The sequence below is a fragment of the Scyliorhinus torazame genome, chromosome 16 (assembly GCF_047496885.1).
Source record: "Scyliorhinus torazame isolate Kashiwa2021f chromosome 16, sScyTor2.1, whole genome shotgun sequence".
Classification (NCBI taxonomy): Eukaryota; Metazoa; Chordata; class Chondrichthyes; order Carcharhiniformes; family Scyliorhinidae; genus Scyliorhinus; species Scyliorhinus torazame.
This window is the reverse complement of record NC_092722.1, coordinates 77,890,571-77,903,239: the sequence shown is the minus strand read 5'-3', so window position 1 is coordinate 77,903,239 and position 12,669 is coordinate 77,890,571. Positions and strand designations below refer to the sequence as shown.

The 12,669-nt window shown below is 51.2% G+C and overlaps 1 protein-coding gene across 2 annotated transcripts in view; it reads left to right on the top strand.

The window, feature by feature from the left end:
- The first annotated feature begins 292 nt into the window (after window positions 1-292).
- The window catches only part of LOC140392888 (epithelial sodium channel subunit alpha-like), a 145,385-nt gene continuing 133,008 nt past the window's right edge, over window positions 293-12,669 (top strand). The window contains exon 1 of one of the 2 annotated variants that reach the window (XM_072478650.1): window positions 293-337. The gene's annotated coding sequence lies outside the window, so the exon portion shown is untranslated. Of the gene's footprint in view, window positions 338-9,836; window positions 9,984-12,669 lie in introns of those variants that run through there. The other variant, XM_072478649.1, reaches the window with a different exon arrangement.

Genomic DNA, 12,669 nt, shown 5'->3' with positions numbered 1-12,669 from the left:
AATGGGCTGTTCAGTACGTGTAACTGGGAGGAGGGTTGCTGGGTTTCAGAGGGTTAATGTTGTTCTCAGTGATTAGCGACCTTGCCCTGGGTTCTGGAACTTTCCACGCTCCATGAGGCATGTATTAAACCACTGACATCATTGAGAGAGAACATTACCACTCGCTTTCTGAGCAGTCTGCCTTTTGAAGATCTTATCACAGTCACCATCGTGATAAACACAATCACGTCCGGATGTCGTTAACTGTGCGAGTTCCCAAGTCAGCTCGCTTGGTCACTCTCTGCCTTCATTCCTCACTGACGACCCGCCGGGGGCCTGGAGAACACCCTCCTCTCAGGTCAGCACTGGGACCTCCCTCCCCCCCCCCCCCCCCCCAAATGACCGGCACCACCACACCCCCACCCCTCCACACCTCCCCGGACTGGCCCTTCACTGACCTCCTGTTCCTACCTGACCCACCGCCCGAGCCCAATGCCCCCACCCCCCGCAGTGTGGAGACCCCAGCCCCCAGCTCGCAATCTCCACACTGGCATCACCAACACACACAACTGTTTGTGGGGTCTACCCGCCACAATTCCACCAGTCCTTCAGGTCAAAAGACCCCAACACATAGAGAGAAAGAAAGAGGGACAAAGGGAGACAGGGAGAGAGAGGGACAGAGAGACAGAGAAAGAAAGACAGAGAGACAAAGAGAGAGAGAAAGAGGGACAGAGATAGACACAAAAAGAGAGACAGAAAGAGAGAGGCAGAGAGAGAGAGAGACAGAAAGAGAGTCATTGAGTGCAAGAGATAAACAGAGAGCGAGACAGACAGATGGACAGAGAGAGGGGCAGAGTTATGGAGAGACAGAGGGAGAGATAGAGAGACAGACAGAGAGAGACGGACACAGAGATGAATAGAGAGACGGAGAGAGAGACAGAAACCGTCAGAGTGAGAGACACAGAGACAGTGAGAGGCAGAGAGAAAGAGAGAGACAGACAGGGAGAGAGAAAGAGAGGAAAAGAAGGGACAGAGACAGAGGGCAAGAGAGACAGAGAGAGAGACACAGAGAGAGAGCGAGAGAGACACAGAGACAGAGCGAGAGAGCGAGAGAGAGTTACAGAGATTGACAGAGGCAGAGTGACAGAGAAAGAGAGACAGCGAGAGACAGAGCGATAGAGAGAGACAGAGATGGAAAGAGAGAGACAGACAGAGAGAGAGAGAAAGAGCGGGAAAGTGAGAAACAAAGACAGAGGGATAGAGAGAAAGAGAGAGAGAAAGAGATGCGTGGTAGTCACCACTGATGTATATATTGTATATATAGGATGTTGATATAGGTGCTTTACGGTAAGGCCCCTGTACTACAGGTACGGGCGTAGATCCCTGCCTGCTGGTTCCGCCCAGTAGACGGAGTATAAATATGTGTGCTCCCAGTACAGCAGCCATTTCGTCAGCTGCTGCAGGAGGCCACACACCTCAGTGTAATAAAGCCTCGATTACATCCTACTCTCATCTTTGTGTAATTGATCGTGCATCAATTTATTACACAGAGATTTTTCAGAGATGGATCTCCGCATCAGGCCGGATCGCCTGCAGCTGGATCCGCAAGCAGACCACGCCAAAAAGGAATTTGAACATTGGCTAGCCTGTTTTGAAGCGTACATCGGGTCTGCGCCAGACCCAATCCCAGAAGCCCCAGATCCTTTACACGCGGCTGAGCTCCGATATCTTTCCACTTGTTCAGGACGCGCCGACCTACGCAGAGGCCCTGGCGCTACTGAAGGAAAACTACACTCAGCGGACTAACATATTCTACGCCAGGCACCTCCCCTCCACGCGGCGTCAACTTCCCGGTGAGTCGATGGAAGATTTCTGGCGCCCTGCTCCCCCTAGTTAGAGACTGTGACTGTCAGGCCGTTTCGGCCACGGAACACTCGAATTTGCTAATGAGAGACGTGTTCGTTACGGGCATAGGGTCTGACTACATCCGCCAGCACCTCTTAGAGGGGGCCACGCTCGACCTCGCGGCGACCAACAAACAAGCGCTTTCACTTACGGTCACATCACGCAACATTCAGGCCTATGCCCCCGACCGCGCGGCCCACCCCCCCTGTGCATCGTGGACTCCGCAGACTGCCGCCCCATAATGGACCCCATCAGCGACCGCCCTTAGCCAATCCCATGCCTGTGCCGCGCGGCAGCCAACCAACCCCGGGGGGCCCAAATGCTACTTCTGTGGGCAGTCAAAACACCCCCGGCAGCCTGCCCGGCGCGGAGCGCCCTCTGCAAGGCCTGTGGCAAGAAGGGACATTTCGCTGCAGTGTGCCAGGCCCGCTCAATCGCCGCTATTGTCCCGGCACCACCCACGTGCAGCCAGTGCGCGCCGCCATCTTCCCCTCCTAGGACCACGTGCGGCCAGTGGACGCCGTCATCTTGACCAACTCACAACACGTGCGGCCCGTGGGCGCTGCCATCTTGTTATCCCATGTTCTCGGGGGTGTGTTTGCTAGTGCAGTTGGGGAGGGTTTAAACTAATGTGGCAGGGGGATGGGAACCGATGTAGGAAGTCAGTGGGGACAGAAACAAAAGGCAGGAAGGGAGAGTGTGTAAAGCATGACCAAAGAAAGCAGGGCAGAGAGCAAGGAAAGTCTACATTAAACTGCATTTATTTCAAAGCAAGGGGCCTGACGGGCAAAGCGGATGAACTCAGGGCATGGATGGGCACATGGGACTGGGATATTATAGCTATGACTGAAACATGGCTAAGGGAGGGGCAGGACTGGCAGCTCAATGTTCCGGGGTACAGATGCTATAGAAAGGATAGAACAGGAGGTAAGAGAGGAGGGGGAGTGGCGTTTTTGATTCGGGAGAACATCACGGCAGTACTTAGAGGGGATATATCCGAGGGTTCGCCCACTGAGTCTATATGGGTGGAACTGAAAAATAAGAAGGGAGAGATCACCTTGATAGGACTGTACTACAGGCCCCCAAATAGTCAGTGGGAAATTGAGGAGCAAATATGTAAGGAGATTACAGATAGCTGCAAGAAAAATAGGGTGGTAATAGTAGGGGACTTTAACTTTCCCAACATTGACTGGGACAGCCATAGCATTAGGGTCTTGGATGGAGGGAAATGTGTTGAGTGTATTCAGGAGGGATTTCTCATTCAGTATGTGGATGGACCGACTAGAGAGGGGGCAAAACTTGACCTCGTCTTGGGAAATAAGGAAGGGCAAGTGACAGAAGTGTTAGTGAGGGATCACTTTGGGACAAGTGACCATAACTCCATTAGTTTTAAGATAGCTATGGAGAATGATAGGTCTGGCCCAAGAGTTAAAATTCTTAATTGGGGCAAGGCCAATTTTGATGGTATCAGACAGGAACTTTCAGAGGTAGATTGGGGGAGACTGTTGGCAGGCAAAGGGACAGCTGGTAAATGGGAGGCTTTTAAAAATGTGTTAACCAGGGTTCAGGGTAAGCACATTCCCTTTAGAGTGAAGGGCAAGGCTGGTAGAAGTAGGGAACCCTGGATGACTCGAGATATTGAGACTCTGGTCAAAAAGAAGAAGGAGGCATATGACGTACATAAACAACTGGGATCAAGTGGATCCCTTGAAGAGTATAGAGATTGTCGAAATAGAGTTAAGAGGGAAATCAGGAAGCAAAAAGGGGACATGAAATTGCTTTGGCAAATAATGCAAAGGAGAATCCAAAGAGCTTCTACAGATACACAAAGGGAAAAAGAGTAACTAGGGACAGAGTAGGGCCTCTTAAGGATCAACAAGGACATCTATGTGCAGAGCCACAAGAGTTGGGTGAGATCCTGAATGAATATTTCTCATCGGTATTCACGGTGGAGAAAGGCATGGATGTTAGGAAACTAAGGGAAATAAATAGTGATGTCTTGAGAAGTGTGCATATTACAGAGGAGGAGGTGCTGGAAGTCTTAAAGCGCATCAAGGTAGATAAATCCCCGGGACCTGATGAAATGTATCCCAGGATGTTGTGGGAGGCTAGGGAGGAAATTGCGGGTCCCCTAACAGAGATATTTGAATCATCGGCAGCCACAGGTGAGGTGCCTGAAGATTGGAGAGTGGCGAATGTTGTGCCCTTGTTTAAGAAGGGCAGCAGGGAAAAGCCTGGGAACTACAGACCGGTGAGCCTAACGTCTGTAGTAGGTAAGTTGCTAGAAGGTATTCTGAGAGACAGGATCTACAAGCATTTAGAGAGGCAAGGACTGATTCGGGGCAGTTAGCATGGCTTTGTGCGTGGAAAATCAAGTCTCACAAATTTGATTGAGTTTTTTGAGGGGGTGACCAAGAAGGTAGATGAGGGCAGTGCAGTAAACGTTGTCTACATGGACTTTAGCAAAGCCTTTGACAAGGTACCGCATGGTAGGTTGTTGCAGAAGGTTAAAGCTCACGGGATCCAGGGTGAGGTTGCCAATTGGATTCAAAATTGGCTGGACGACAGAAGACAGAGGGTGGTTGTAGAGGGTTTTTTTTCAAACTGGAGGCCTGTGACCAGTGGTGTGCCTCAGGGATCGGTGCTGGGTCCACTGTTATTTCTGATTTATATTAATGATTTGGATGAGAATTTAGGAGGCATGGTTAGTAAGTTTGCAGATGATACCAAGATTGGTGGCACAGTGGATAGTGAAGAAGGTTATCTAGGATTGCAACGGGATCTTGATCAATTAGGCCAGTGGGCCGACGAATGGCAGATGGAGTTTAATTTAGATAAATGTGAGGTGATGCATTTTGGCAGATCGAATCAGGCCAGGACCTACTCAGTTAATGGCATGGCGTTGGGGAGAGTTATAGAACAAAGAGATCTAGGAGTACAGGTTCATAGCTCCTTGAAGGTGGAGTCGCAGGTGGACAGGGTGGTGAAGAAGGCATTCGGCATGCTTGGTTTCATTGGTCAGAACATTGAATACAGGAGTTGGGATGTCTTGTTGAAGTTGTACAAGACATTGGTACGGCCACACTTGGAATACTGTGTGCAGTTCTGGTCACCCTATTATAGAAAGGATATTATTAAACTAGAAAGAGTGCAGAAAAGATTTACTAGGATGTTACCGGGACTTGATGGTTTGAGTTATAAGGAGAGGCTGGATAGACTGGGACTTTTTTCCCTGGAGCGTAGGAGGCTTAGGGGTGATCTTATAGAGGTCTATAAAATAATGAGGGGCATAGATAAGGTAGATAGTCAACATCTTTTCCCAAAGGTAGGGGAGTCTAAAACTAGAGGGCATAGGTTTAAGGTGAGAGGGGAGAGATTCAGAAGGGCCCAGAGGGGCAATTTCTTCACTCAGAGGGTAGTGAGTGTCTGGAATGGGCTGCCAGAGGTAGTAGTAGAGGCGGGTACAATTGTGTCTTTTAAAAAGCATTTAGATAGTTACATGGGTAAGATGGGTATAGAGGGTTATGGGCCAAGTGCGGGCAACTTGGACTAGCTTAATGGTAAAAACTGGGCGGCATGGACTGGTTGGGCCGAAGGGCCTGTTTCCATGCTTTAAACGTCTATGATTCTATGACCAACGGGTGCCGCCATCTTGCTTCCCCCATTACACGTGTGGCCCGTGGGCGCCGTCATCTTACCCGACTCAGGACCCATGCCCGTCGGGCACCTCATCCGGCCGCTATTCGCCTGCACCCGCCAACGACCAGCTGCGTCTCGCCTCGGTCACGACAGACCAGTCTCGACCACACAACCTCGCGACTGCTTCAACTAGTGAAGGTCAAGGGCACGATATCTCCTGCCTGCTGGATTCCGGGAGCACTGAGAGCTTCATTCACCCCGATACGGTAAGGCGCTGCTCCCTCGCGGTACACCCTGCTAACCAGAGAATCTCCCTAGCCTCCGGGTCCCACTCCGTGGCGATCCGGGGGTACTGCATCGCCACCCTCACCGTCCAGGGTGTAGAGTTCAGCGGCTTCCACCTCTACGTCCTCCCCAACCTCTGCGCTGCCTTGTTACTCGGCCTGGACTTCCAGTGTAACCTCCAGAGCCTAACCTTGAAATTCGGCGGGCCCCTACCACCCCTCACCGTATGCGTTCTCACGACCCTTAAGGTCGACCCGCCTTCTCTGTTTGCAAACCACACCCCGGATTGCAAACCCGTCGCCACTAGGAGCAAACGGTACAGCGCCCAGGACAGGACCTTCATCAGGTCGGAGGTCCAGCGGCTGCTGCGGGAAGGTATTATCGAGGCCAGCAACAGCCCCTGGAGAGCCCAAGTGGTAGTGGTGTAAACCGGGGAGAAAAACAGGATGGTCGTTGACTACAGTCAGACCATCAATCGGAACACGCAGCTCGACGCGTACCCCCTCCCACGGATATCTGACATGGTCAATCAGATTGCACAGTACCGGGTCTTCTCAATGATAGACCTCAAATCCGCCTACCACCAGCTCCCCATCCGCAAAGCGGACCGCCCATACACTGCCTTCGAGGCAGACGGCCGGCTATACCACTTTCTTAGGGTTCCCTTCGGCGTCACCAACGGGGTCTCGGTCTTCCAACGGGAGATAGACCGAATGGTTGACCAGTACGGGCTGCGGGCCACTTTCCCGTACCTGGACAACATCACCATCTGCGGCCATGACCAGCAGGACCACAACGCTAACCTTTCCAAATTCCTCCACACTGCCAAACTCCTCAACCTCATGTATAACAAGGAGAAGTGCGTGTTCAGCCCGAACCGCTTAGCCATCCTCGGCTATGTGGTCCAGAATGGAGTTCTGGGGCCCGATCGCATGCACCCCCTCATGGAACTCCCCCTCCCCCACTTCCCCAAAGCCCTCAAACGATGCCTGGGGTTCTTTTCGTATTACGCCCAGTGGGTCCCTAACTATGCGGACAAGGCCCGCCCACTCATTTAATCCACTGGTTTTCCTCTGATGGCCGAGACTCACCAGGCCTTCAACCGTATCAAGGCCGACATCGCCAAGGCCACGATGCACGCGGTCGACGAGATGCTCCCGTTCCAAGTCGAGAGCGATGCACCAGATGTCGCTCTGGCCGCCACCCTCACCAGGAAGGCAGGCCCGTGGCATTCTTTTTCCGCACCCTCCATGCCTCCAAAATTCGGCATCCCTCGAAAAAGAGGCCCAGGCTATCGTTGAGGCTGTGCGACATTGGAGGCATTACCTGGCCGGCAGGAGATTCACTCTCCTCACTGACCAACGGTCGGTTGCCTTCATGTTCAACAACACACAGCGGGGCAAGATCAAAAATGATAAAATCTTGAGGTGGAGGATCGAGCTCTCCACCTACAACTACGAGATTTTGTATCGCCCCGGTAAGCTCAATGAACCCCCCGATGCCCTATCCAGAGGTACATGTGCCAGCGCACAAGTGGACCGACTCCGGACCCCGCACGACAACCTCTGTCACCCAGGGGTCACACGTTTTTACCATTTCATCAAGGCCCGCAACCTGCCCTACTCCGTCGAGGAAGTCAGGGCGATCACCAGAGACCGTGCATGCCTGGTGAACTTCAAAGGGCCCCTCCCCTCCACCGACTGCAACACGTACTTTCTCAGTGTGGTCGATGAATGTTGCCGATTCACCTTTGCCGTCCCATGCCCCGATATGACGTCTGCCACCGTGATCAAAGCCCTCAACACCATCTTTGCTCTGTTCGGTTTCCCCGCCTACGTCCACAGCGACCGGGGATCCTCATTTATGAGCGATGAGCTGCGCCAGTACCTGCTCAACAGGGGTATTGCCTCGAGCAGGACGACCAGCTACAACCCCCGGGGAAACGGGCAGGTGGAGAGGGAGAATGGGACGGTCTGGAAGGCCGTCCAGCTGGCCCTACGGTCCAGAAATCTCCCGGCCTCCCGCTGGCAAGAGGTCCTCCCCGACGCCCTTCACTCCATTCGGTCGCTCCTGTGCACGGCGACTAACGAAACCCCCCATGAACGTCTCTTTGCCTTCCCTAGGAAGTCCACCTCCGGAGTTTCACTCCCGACATGGCTGGCAGCTCCAGGACCTGTTCTCCTCCGTAGACACGTTCGACTCCACAAGGCGGACCCGTTGGTTGAGAGGGTACAGCTACTTCACGCTAACCCGCAGTGCGCCTACGTAGCGAATCCCGATGGCCGCCAAGACACAGTCTCCCTCAGGGACCTGGCACCAGCTGGTTCCACACATAACCCCCCACCCCTGCCCGGCGCCAGCCTCCCCTCCCCCGGCGCATCCCACCGCAGCCCCAGCTCCGGGACAATCCGTCCTCCCCTTGCTCCCACCCGGGGATGAAGAGGATTTCGACACGCTCCCGGAGTCACCGAAGACCAAGCTGCCGTCGGAGTCACCACCAGCACTGCGGCGCTCTCAATGACAGATCAAGGCACCGGACCGCCTGAATTTGTAATATTATCTGTACTTTTAAAACACAACTTTCTGTACATAGTTCTCCACCACCCCCGCAGGACTCATTTTTTTTAACAGGAGGTGAATGTGGTAGTCACCACTGATGTATATATTGTATATAGGATGTTGATATAGGTGCTTTACAGTAAGGCCCCTGTACTACAGGTACGGGGGTAGATCCCTGCCTGCCGGTTCCGCCCAGTAGACGGAGTATAAATATGTGTGCTCCCAGTACAGCAGCCATTTCGCCAGCTGCTGTAGGAGGCCACACATCTCAGTGTAATAAAGCCTCGATTACATCCTACTCTCGTCTTTGTGTAATTGATCGTGCATCAAGATGGAAAGGGAGAAACAGACAGAGAGAGAGAGAGAGAGAGACAGAGCAAGAGGAAGAAGGACAGAGAGAGGAGAGGGAGGGAGAGAACGGCTCTTGAAGACTGGAACTGTCTCTGTCACTCTCTCCCCCTCTGTCTCTCTATATCTGTCTCTCTCTTTCTCTATCTCTCTCTCTCATTGTGTGTCTCTCTCCCTCTCTCTTTGTGTGTGTGTGTCTCTCCCTCTCTCTTTCCCTCTCTCTCCTGGAGCTGAAGTTCAGTCTGGTCCAAACTGGTTCGATTTCAGATCCTTAAACGCAACCAGGTGAAAAAACCAGATCGAAATCAGAATAACGCAGGAAAGGTGCAGGTGAGTGTCAACAGAGAATGGAGGAAAGAGTGAGAGAGAGAGAGAGAAACAGAGGGAGAGAGAGACAGAGAGGGAAAGAGAGAGACAGAGAGAGAGAGAGAGAGAGAGACACAGAGAGAGACAGAGGGAGAGAGAGAAATAGAGAGAGAGAAACAGAGAGAGAGAGACTGAGGGAGGGAGAGAAACAGAGAGAGTGTGGAGAAAATGAGAGAAAGAGGGCCAGAGAGAGAGAGAGAGAGAAGCAGAAAGAGGGAGAGAAGGCCTCTTGAAAATAACTTTCTAGTGTAGAGACCTGGGTTAGTGACATGGCTGGGTTTCTCAGTCTCGAGAAAATAAAGTTCACCTTAAGAGAGTCAATGATCGGGTTCACCCTGAGGTGGCAGCCTTTCGTCAACTTTCTCGGGGAAAATTTAAATGTCAGCAGAATGCCAAAGCGGGGGACGGGGGGAGGGCCGGATTTGTTGTGTTATTGTTGGGGGGTGCGGAGATTGGGGTGGGGGTGGAAATGTTTATTGTGCCATGTTTATGTCGCTGTTATTGTTATTATTATAAAAATTGCAAATACCCCTAATAAAAATATTTTTTTAAAAAGACTAACTTTCTCTCTCTCTGTCTCTCTCTGTCTCTCCCTCTCTATTTCTCTCTCCTTCTGTCTCTCTTTCTCTCTGATTCTCTCTCTCTGCCTCCCTCTCTCTCTATGTCTCTGTTTATCTCTCTGTCTACCTATCTCTCTCTGTCTCGCTCTCTGTCTCGCTCTCTGTCTCTGTCTCTCTCTCTGCCTCTGTGCATGTGTGTGTGTGTGTCTCTCTCCCTCTCTCTTTCCCTCTCTCTCCTGGAGCTGAAGTTCAGTCTGGTCCAAACTGGTTCGGTTTCAGATCCTTAAACGCAAACAGGTGAAAAAACCAGATCAAAATCAGAATAACGCAGGAAAGGTGCAGGTGAGTGTCAACAGAGAATGGAGGAAAGAGTGAGAGAGAGAGACAGAGAGAGAGCAAGAATGAGACAGAGAGAGAGACGCAGATAGAGAGAGACAGAGAGTTACACCTAGAGAGACTGACAGAGACACAGAGAGACAGAGTGTGAGACAGACAGATACAGAAAGACAGAGCAAGAGAGACAAAGAGAGAGCGAGATAGGGAGAGGGAGACAGAGTGAGAGAACGAGAGAGACAGAGAGATAGAGAGACAGAGGGAGAGAGACAATGAAACAGAGAGAGAGAGACAAACGGAGAGAGACAGACAGACAGAAACACAGAGACAGAGAGAGACAGAAAGACAGACAGAAAGAGAAAGAGAGACAGAGTGTGAGACAGATAGACAGAGAAAGACAGAACGAAAGAGACAAAGAGGGCAAAATAGAAAGAGGGAGACAGAGTGAGAGAACGACAGAGACAGAGCGAGACAAAGAGGGAGTGAGATAGAGGGAGACAGAGTGAGAGAGCAACAGAGACAGAGACACAGAGACAGAGAAACAGAGACAGAGAGAGAGAGACAGAGACAGAGAAAGAGAGAGAGAGAGAGAGAGACACACAGAGAGAGAGACAGACAGAGACACAGAGACAGAGACAGAGACATAGAGAAACAGAGACAGAGAGAGACAGAGAGACAGACAGACAGAGACAGAGACACAGAGACAGAGAGGGAGAGAGAGACCGAGAAACAGAAAAACAGAGACAGAGAGAGAGAGAGACAGAGAAACAGAGACAGAGAGAGACAGAGAGAGAGAGAGAGTGACAGACAGACAGAGACACAGACACAGACACAGAGAAACAGGGACAGAGAAAGAGACACAGAGACAGAGAAACAGAGACAGAGCCACAGAGAAACAGAGACAGAGAGAGAGAGAGAGACAGAGAGAGAGAGAGAGACAGACAGACAGACAGAGACACAGAGACAGAGACACAGAGACAGAGAGAGAGAGAGAGACAGACAGACAGACAGAGACACAGACACAGACACAGAGAAACAGGGACAGAGAAACAGAGAAAGAGACACAGAGACAGAGAAACAGAGACAGAGACACAGACAGACACACAGAGAAACAGAGACACAGAGAAACAGAGACACAGACACAGACAGAGAAACAGAGACACAGAGAAACAGAGTCACAGACACAGACAGAGACAGAGACAGACACAGAGACATAGAAACAGAGACACAGACAGAGACACAGACAGAGACAGAGAAACAGACATAGGCACAGACAGAGACACAGACAGAGACAGAGAAACAGACAGAGGCACAGACAGAAACACAGACAGAGAAACAGAGACAGAGACACAGAGACAGAGAACCGGAAACACAGACAGAGACACAGACAGAGACACAGAGACAGAGAAACGGAGACTCAGACAGAGACAGAGAGAGAGAGACACAGAGACAGAGACACAGAGACAGAGAAACAGAGACAGAGAAACAGAGACAGAGACACAGACAGAAACACAGAGAAACAGAGACACAGAGAAACAGCGACAGGGACAGAGACAGAGACCGAGACACAGAGACAGAGACACAGAGCCAGAGACACAGAGACACAGACAAAGACAGAGACAGAGAAACAGAGGCACAGAGACAGAGACACAGACAGAGACACAGTGAAACAGAGACACAGACAGAGACACAGAGACAGAGAAACAGAGACACAGACAGAGACACAGAGACAGAGACACGGGGGCACAGACAGAGACAGAGACACAGACAGCGAAAAAGAGAAACGGAGACACAGACAGAGACACAGAGAGAGAGACAGAGACACAGGCAGAGACACAGAGAGAGAGACAGAGACAGAGAAACAGAGACAGAGAAATGGAGACACAGACAGAGACAAAGACAGAGACACAGAGAGAGAGACAGAGACAGAGACACAGAGACAGAGGCAGCGAAACGGAGACACAGACAGAGACACAGACAGAGACACAGAGAGAGAGACAGAGACAGAGACACAGAGACACAGACAGAGACACAGAGACAGAGAAACAGAGACAGAGAGAGACAGGGAGAGAGAGAGAGAGAGAGACAGACAGACAGAGACAGAGACACAGACACAGAGAAACAGGGACAGAGAAACAGAGAAAGAGACACAGAGACAGAGAAACAGAGACAGAGAAACAGAGACAGAGAGAGAGAGAGACAGAGAGAGAGAGAGAGAGACAGAGAGAGAGACAGAGAGAGACAGACAGACAGAGACACAGAGACAGAGCCACAGAGAAACAGAGACAGAGAGAGAGAGAGACAGAGAGAGAGAGAGAGAGAGAGAGAGACAGACAGACAGACAGAGACACAGAGACAGAGACACAGAGACTGACAGACAGAGACACAGAGACAGAGAAACAGAGACAGAGAGAGAGAGAGACAGACAGACAGAGACAGAGACACAGACACAGAGAAACAGGGACAGAGAAACAGAGAAAGAGACACAGAGACAGAGAAACAGAGACAGAGACACAGACAGACACACAGAGAAACAGAGACACAGAGAAACAGAGACACAGACACAGACAGAGAAACAGAGACACAGAGAAACAGAGACACAGACAGAGACAGAGACAGACACAGAGACAGAGAAACAGAGACACAGACAGAGACACAGACAGAGACAGAGAAACAGACAGAGACACAGACAGAG